The sequence below is a fragment of the Salmo salar genome, chromosome 06 (genome assembly GCF_965601325.2).
Source record: "Salmo salar chromosome 06, fSalSal1, whole genome shotgun sequence".
Lineage (NCBI taxonomy): Eukaryota > Metazoa > Chordata > Actinopteri > Salmoniformes > Salmonidae > Salmo > Salmo salar.
This window is the reverse complement of record NC_138296.1, coordinates 75,617,860-75,625,000: the sequence shown is the minus strand read 5'-3', so window position 1 is coordinate 75,625,000 and position 7,141 is coordinate 75,617,860. Positions and strand designations below refer to the sequence as shown.

Below are 7,141 nucleotides of genomic sequence, written 5' to 3'. Positions count from 1 at the left end.
TGTGTGTGTGTGTGTGTGTGTGTGTGTGTGTGTGTGTGTGTGTGTGTGTGTGTGTGTGTGTGTGTGTAGGGAAAGTACGAGGAGATGTGTGTGTGTGTGACTGAGAGAGAGAAAGAGAAAGAGAGAGAAAGAGAGAAAGAGAGAGAGAGAGAAAGAGAGAAAGAGAGAGAGAGAGAGAGAGAGAGAGAGAGAGAGAGAGAGAAAGCCCCTACATTTATCTCCTAAATGCTTTAACGGAGTGATTTTGAGTTTATGTCTCCATTGCTTAGGACTGATAAACTCAACAGCTGCAAGACGCCGATGTCAGCCTAGTTGATGAACCCACTCCAGATATGTTAATGGAGGGTCGCGACATGTCAGAGTAAATTTATAATTATTTAATGAATTACAGGAATTGATTTGGCCAAGTGCATCTGCGCTCTCTGTTCAGTGCCCTCTCTGTTCAGTGTCCTCTCTGTTCAGTGCTCTCTCTGTTCAGTTCCCTCTCTGTTCAGTTCCCTCTCTGTTCAGTGCCCTCTCTGTTCAGTGCCCTCTCTGTTCAGTGCCCTCTCTGTTCAGTGCCCTCTCTGTTCAGTACCCTCTCTGTTCAGTGCCCTCTCTGTTCAGTGCCCTCTCTGTTCAGTGCTCTCTCTGTTCAGTTCCCTCTCTGTTCAGTTCCCTCTCTGTTCAGTTCCCTCTCTGTTCAGTGCCCTCTCTGTTCAGTGCCCTCTCTGTTCAGTGCCCTCTCTGTTCAGTGCTCTCTCTGTTCAGTGTCCTCTCTGTTCAGTGTCCTCTCTGTTCAGTTCCCTCTCTGTTCAGTTCCCTCTCTGTTCAGTGTCCTCTCTGTTCAGTGTCCTCTCTGTTCAGTGCCCTCTCTGTTCAGTGCCCTCTCTGTTCAGTGCCCTCTCTGTTCAGTGCCCTCTCTGTTCAGTGCCCTCTCTGTTCAGTGTCCTCTCTGTTCAGTGTCCTCTCTGTTCAGTTCCCTCTCTGTTCAGTGCCCTCTCTGTTCAGTGCCCTCTCTGTTCAGTGCCCTCTCTGTTCAGTGTCCTCTCTGTTCAGTGCCCTCTCTGTTCAGTGCCCTCTCTGTTCAGTGCCCTCTCTGTTCAGTTCCCTCTCTGTTCAGTTCCCTCTCTGTTCAGTGCCCTCTCTGTTCAGTGCTCTCTCTGTTCAGTGTCCTCTCTGTTCAGTGCTCTCTCTGTTCAGTGCCCTCTCTGTTCAGTTCCCTCTCTGTTCAGTGCCCTCTCTGTTCAGTTCCCTCTCTGTTCAGTGCCCTCTCTGTTCAGTGCCCTCTCTGTTCAGTTCCCTCTCTGTTCAGTGCCCTCTCTGTTCAGTGCCCTCTCTGTTCAGTGCCCTCTCTGTTCAGTTCCCTCTCTGTTCAGTGCCCTCTCTGTTCAGTGTCCTCTCTGTTCAGTTCCCTCTCTGTTCAGTGTCCTCTCTGTTCAGTGCCCTCTCTGTTCAGTTCCCTCTCTGTTCAGTGCCCTCTCTGTTCAGTGCCCTCTCTGTTCAGTTCCCTCTCTGTTCAGTGTCCTCTCTGTTCAGTGTCCTCTCTGTTCAGTGCCCTCTCTGTTCAGTGCCCTCTCTGTTCAGTGCCCTCTCTGTTCAGTTCCCTCTCTGTTCAGTGCCCTCTCTGTTCAGTGCCCTCTGTTCAGTGCCCTCTCTGTTCAGTGCCCTCTCTGTTCAGTGTCCTCTCTGTTCAGTGTCCTCTCTGTTCAGTTCCCTCTCTGTTCAGTGCCCTCTCTGTTCAGTGCCCTCTCTGTTCAGTGCCCTCTCTGTTCAGTGCCCTCTCTGTTCAGTTCCCTCTCTGTTCAGTGCCCTCTCTGTTCAGTGCCCTCTCTGTTCAGTGCTCTCTCTGTTCAGTGCTCTCTCTGTTCAGTGCTCTCTCTGTTCAGTGCCCTCTCTGTTCAGTGCCCTCTCTGTTCAGTGCCCTCTCTGTTCAGTGCCCTCTCTGTTCAGTGCCCTCTCTGTTCAGTGCCCTCTCTGTTCAGTTCCCTCTCTGTTCAGTTCCCTCTCTGTTCAGTGTCCTCTCTGTTCAGTGCCCTCTCTGTTCAGTGTCCTCTCTGTTCAGTGTCCTCTCTGTTCAGTGCCCTCTCTGTTCAGTGCCCTCTGTTCAGTGCCCTCTCTGTTCAGTGCCCTCTCTGTTCAGTTCCCTCTCTGTTCAGTTCCCTCTCTGTTCAGTTCCCTCTCTGTTCAGTTCCCTCTCTGTTCAGTGCCCTCTCTGTTCAGTTCCCTCTCTGTTCAGTTCCCTCTCTGTTCAGTTCCCTCTCTGTTCAGTGCCCTCTCTGTTCAGTTCCCTCTCTGTTCAGTTCCCTCTCTGTTCAGTGCCCTCTCTGTTCAGTGCCCTCTCTGTTCAGTGCCCTCTGTTTAACAGCGGTATCTCTGCTCATGGCAGCAGCGCGAGTGGGAGGGAAATGCAGATATTTTTTCTGCAGTTTTCTTGAAGATCACTCCGTGGCCCAAATTTTGCAGCACCGTCGTTCAGCAGATGATGCACTGTCATGCCACGTTCGAAACAACTGGGAACTCGAAAAAATACAGGGTCAAATCATGACGTCAGTGATCTTCAGGTTGGAAAGTCTGAGCTCTAGAGAGAGGCCAGAGTTCCCGAGTTGGAATTCTGAGCTGGAGCAAATTTTCCCAGTTGTTATGAACACGGCATCAGCCACTAACTTGTTATTCCCACTCGCCATCACTCACCACTGTCATCAAATGGACTCAAGCTGGCCACAAGTTCTGACTGAGCTCAATCGTCATGAAACGCAAATACAGCGACGGCTTTCAATCAACCTTGGAGAAATAACGAGGAGCGCCCACAACGTGTTTTGTGAGGAGAAGTGCTTAGTGATGAGTCTCTCAAAATGAAGAAATGTCGACCAAACATCCACAGCATGTAAACCCAGGGTCAGGGAGTTCTTTCAGAACAGGGCAGAATGATTCAGGAAACAGTGCTTCGACAGTGGAAAAGTAAGTTGTCATTTTATAGCAGGTGATGATGATAAGCAGAAATAAGGAGTACTATCTCTCATAGAAGTAGATGTGAGTTTCTCTTTCAAACAATCCCCTTGTAAACAGCTAATAGCTAGCTAGCTAATGTTAGCCAAAGCACATTAGCTAGCTACTGCTAGTGCAGCCCTATGTAACAGTACATAAGAGGATGAAAAATGATCAGGCCTACTGTCTATCTTACTGTAGAAATGATTGTTGAAAACTAGTCTAGGTTGGAACTGTTGCTGTTAAAATACAAGTAGTCATTTCTTTCTGAACTGGAATAAACTGAGTTGCTCTTCTGGGTTGCTCATCTACAGCAGGAAGCAGTCTCCTGCATGCCGGAGAAAGCAGTAGATGTTGTGATCCAGTTTGGCACCACATACCTATGTGAGTCAGGGTTCTGAACTCTGGAATACTTAACAACAAGTACAGAAACAGACTGAATGCTGAGCATGACCTCAGTGTTGTACTGTTAAAAACTGATCCCAGAATAGACCTGCTTGTTGAACCTTCAACCAGTCACACACCTCTCATTAGGACTGAATTGCTATTTATATGGGTATTTCATTGTTATTGTTTTTATTTACATATTTACATATAGTTGCATGTTTTCATTAGCTTGGGTCCCAGGCTGAAAAGGTTGAGGACCCCTGCTATAGTAGCTGAGCTTCCTGCCTGACCAACACTGCTACTCATAGAAAACAACAATAATGACAACAACAAGAACAGCAACAAGGCATATCCATGCAGTGGTTCATAGACAGTCTGCTTCTAGAGATAGGATAGACTTTTATGAGATCATTTTTATCAGATAACCATTAGTCTGCTTCCGGCAATGTACCATAGTACCAGTTTTCTAGCTTAGGGTCGGGTTTCCCAGACTAGATAACCATTGCTATCATGATCGATTATCTAGAGGTGATCTGAACCTAACAGTGGGTTTTGATCAGAGGCGCCTCCTCTTGACAATACTTCGCTCCAAAGCTTTGCTTTGCTTTTGCATAAAGTACAGCAGAACTCAAGTTTACCTTCTGCTCCACTAGGAGGGTTCTAGCCGCTCACCTTCCCACAATCCCCTGCACATTTCTGAGCTTTTAAAATAAATGGGTCAGAACTTCTCCTTCTGAATTCGTTGTTGTTTAAAACCCACTGTAAGCAAAGGAAACTTTTCATTTCAAGGGCTTCTTTTCAAAAAGCTAACCAGTGGAAATGTTTGCAATATGGCATATCATGAAAATAGAGGGTTCAGGTATAATCTAACCTTTTACTGTATTATAAACACTAGATTAAGCTTTTCCTTTAAGCATTGACAGATTTGATTGACAGATTTAAATGACAAGCAAGTGCTCGCTGACAAATGCAGGACCCGGCGCTCCTTGCCACCTTGGGGTATACACACAGATGCTGAACAGGCATCAAATAGGACTGTCGTTCTATGTCATGTCATGTTGGCTGATATTATGGTACAAGAGACATAAATAAATGACCTGACAATCCATCATAATAAAAGGCTTATACATCCTTAAATGTACAGCTTGCAAAAAACCATACATATTTGTATAATTAAAAAAGATATATTATTTACCTTTATTTAACTAGGCAAGTCATAATAACTTAAAGTGGTAGTTCAGCTCCTTTTCACCTCATGTAACAACTGATTTACTTAACAAAAGGCACATCTCAATAGGTGGTCCAGGTAAGTCATGACATAGTGGGGGTGGGCCTTTCCTCTTTTGTTCTCTATTGTTCCTCAAGCAAGGTAGAAGGCCGATGACATCACGATTCCCTTCAGACCAACTCCTCGAATGCCCTACTCCTAAGTTTGCAGTTGTGTCTAAAAAACACTATTTTGCTGAAAACGTTTTTTACCCTTTAGTGTGTGTACTTTACTGTAGTTGTACTTGAGATATCGCTTTTCAACAGTAAAAGTTCAAAAAGCTCTGGAGGTTGTCTTTAAAAACGGTAAGAAATTTTTTTAAAACACCCAAACCACAGCTATCTCATTCTCAGAACTCGAGTTGTGATTCAGGTTCGTGTTTAGTCACTGTAAAATAAAGATGCTTTTTCCACCAAATGACCTCAAGACGATCGAGAAAAACATTCCGATTTCACTAAGCTTCTTGCAAGATGATTTTCCCTGGATGTGGCTTTCCCTTCCCCCATGCCCCGTAGACAACTTCATTGGAAACGAATTGAAGCTAGATCGAAGACTACCCTAACCCTTCTTCACCGAAAAGTCAATGCATTCTTCGTGGGGGAAATTAAATCACTGCCGTGCCCGTGCTTGCTCGCGCACAACCGGTGTTATCGCCGTTATCGTGCTCTTGTTGAAAAAATTGTCCACTAAATTGTCCATTAGCTATCTAGCAAATAAATAACGACAATGTTAACCTGGGTATGATACAGATGTAAATACAGTGTTGTGATAATGCATTGACAAGATGCCCGATGTGTATTTTCACACCAACCCTTCAAAATGACAATGTGGTGTGATAGTTAGCATGCAGCTTGCTAACCATCTCGCCTAATTTACCACGCGAGTTCGTGCAGATGTGAAACCTTGATCCCTTACCCCCGGTCTAATTTCAAAACACGACCATAGACAAGTAACGTTAGCTAGCTAGGTGTTCTTTCTCTGCGGTGTGTACAGTATGCATAATGTCACCAATAAAACCCCATTTGTACAACAAACTGACAAGTTAAAAACACTGAATGATATTTTCCTCACACCTGTCACCTGGCTAGATGGTTACAAATGTTAGTTAGGACAGACATCGATGGTTTATCATGGCCAACCAGTATTCAATTAGTATTACCACACAGAAAGATAGTCGTTGACCAGCCGTTGCGCATGGACTGTTGCCTATTTTAACAGTTAATTGTGCAAAGTAAATGGTAGCAACTTTACTACATTTCAGAATCCTCAAATGTTCTTGTTGTTAGGCATAAGTTTGGAATGAAACAATTCAGTCATGAGAAAATGTCCTACCTTAAATGTTTGTTCAATTCCTCCTATGTTCTTGTCATCTCTACTGCAGTACAGTGCAATTCGCTGTTTCAATCAATTCAAATATCCAGCCTCATTCCACGCTGTGGTTATCATAGCCGGGGCAAAATGAATCCCGTTACAAAGGTAGCAGCGAAGGATCAAGGCACAATTCCCCTTCAAAAAGAGATCCCGGGGGCACAATCTAATGCAACGGACAGTACAACGGGCGAAGTTGAGTTGACGATAGGTTTTCAGATGAATTCATCCACACATATTGATCCACACGCGAAGAAACTGTGTTTTATAAATGCAAAGTAGAAAAGATCATGTTGACTTCGTAGGGAAATGTACCTATCGTAGAGACCATGATGGTACATACCACTTTCTATTGTTTGAGAGCCAACCCACGCATCAGAGCGAGGAGCCACAAAACTGACCCGGACAAAATCTGACTACCTGATTGGCCCATTTCCTCCAAACCACTCCCGGTCTTGACTGTAATGGCCAATCGATAGCAAGGAGGTGGGTAACAATTTGATTAGTTCTGACTGTCCCTACTGTACTGTTTAAATTGATTCATTTTTTTATTACATGCTTATTATCTAGTTATTACATAACTGTATCACAGTTACACATACAGCTGTTAAGGAGCCTTTTGGTCCTAGACTTGGCGCTCCGGTACCGCTTACCGTGCGGTAGCAGAGAAAACAGTCACACAAGTCATTGACTGTTCGCTCTGCTACCGCAATTCTAGGACCAAAAGGCTCCTTAACAGCTTCTACCCCCAAGCCATAAGACTGCTGAACAACGAATCAAATGGCCACCCGGACTATCTACACTGCTGCTACTCCCTGTTTATTATCTATGCATAGTCACTACAAATGACCTGGACTAACCTGTACCCCCGCGCATTGACTCGGTACAGCCTGTATATAGCCTCGTTACTGTTATGTACTTTTCTTGTGTTACTTTATTTGTTCGTTTTTGTTTTAGTTTTTCACTTTAGTTTATTTATTCAATATTTCCTTAACTATTTCTTAAACTGCATTGTTGGTTAAGGGCTTGTATGTAAGCATTTCACAGTAATGTTGTATTCCGCACATGTGATTAATACAATTTGATTTGATTTGATAATATATTTATTTCACAGTTCAAAATCAGCTGATTGATATAGGTAACCAATGTAAT

The 7,141-nt window shown here is 44.3% G+C and overlaps 1 protein-coding gene across 2 annotated transcripts in view; it reads right to left on the bottom strand.

Moving 5' to 3' along the window:
• Positions 1 to 6,380, bottom strand: part of wasf1 (WASP family member 1) — a 158,506-nt gene extending 152,126 nt beyond the window's left edge. Inside the window, exon 1 of one of the 2 annotated variants that reach the window (XM_014205484.3) lies at positions 5,954 to 6,380. The gene's annotated coding sequence lies outside the window, so the exon portion shown is untranslated. The remainder of the gene's footprint in view (positions 1 to 5,953) is intronic. The other variant, XM_082976968.1, reaches the window with a different exon arrangement.
• Positions 6,381 to 7,141: the final 761 nt, after the last annotated feature.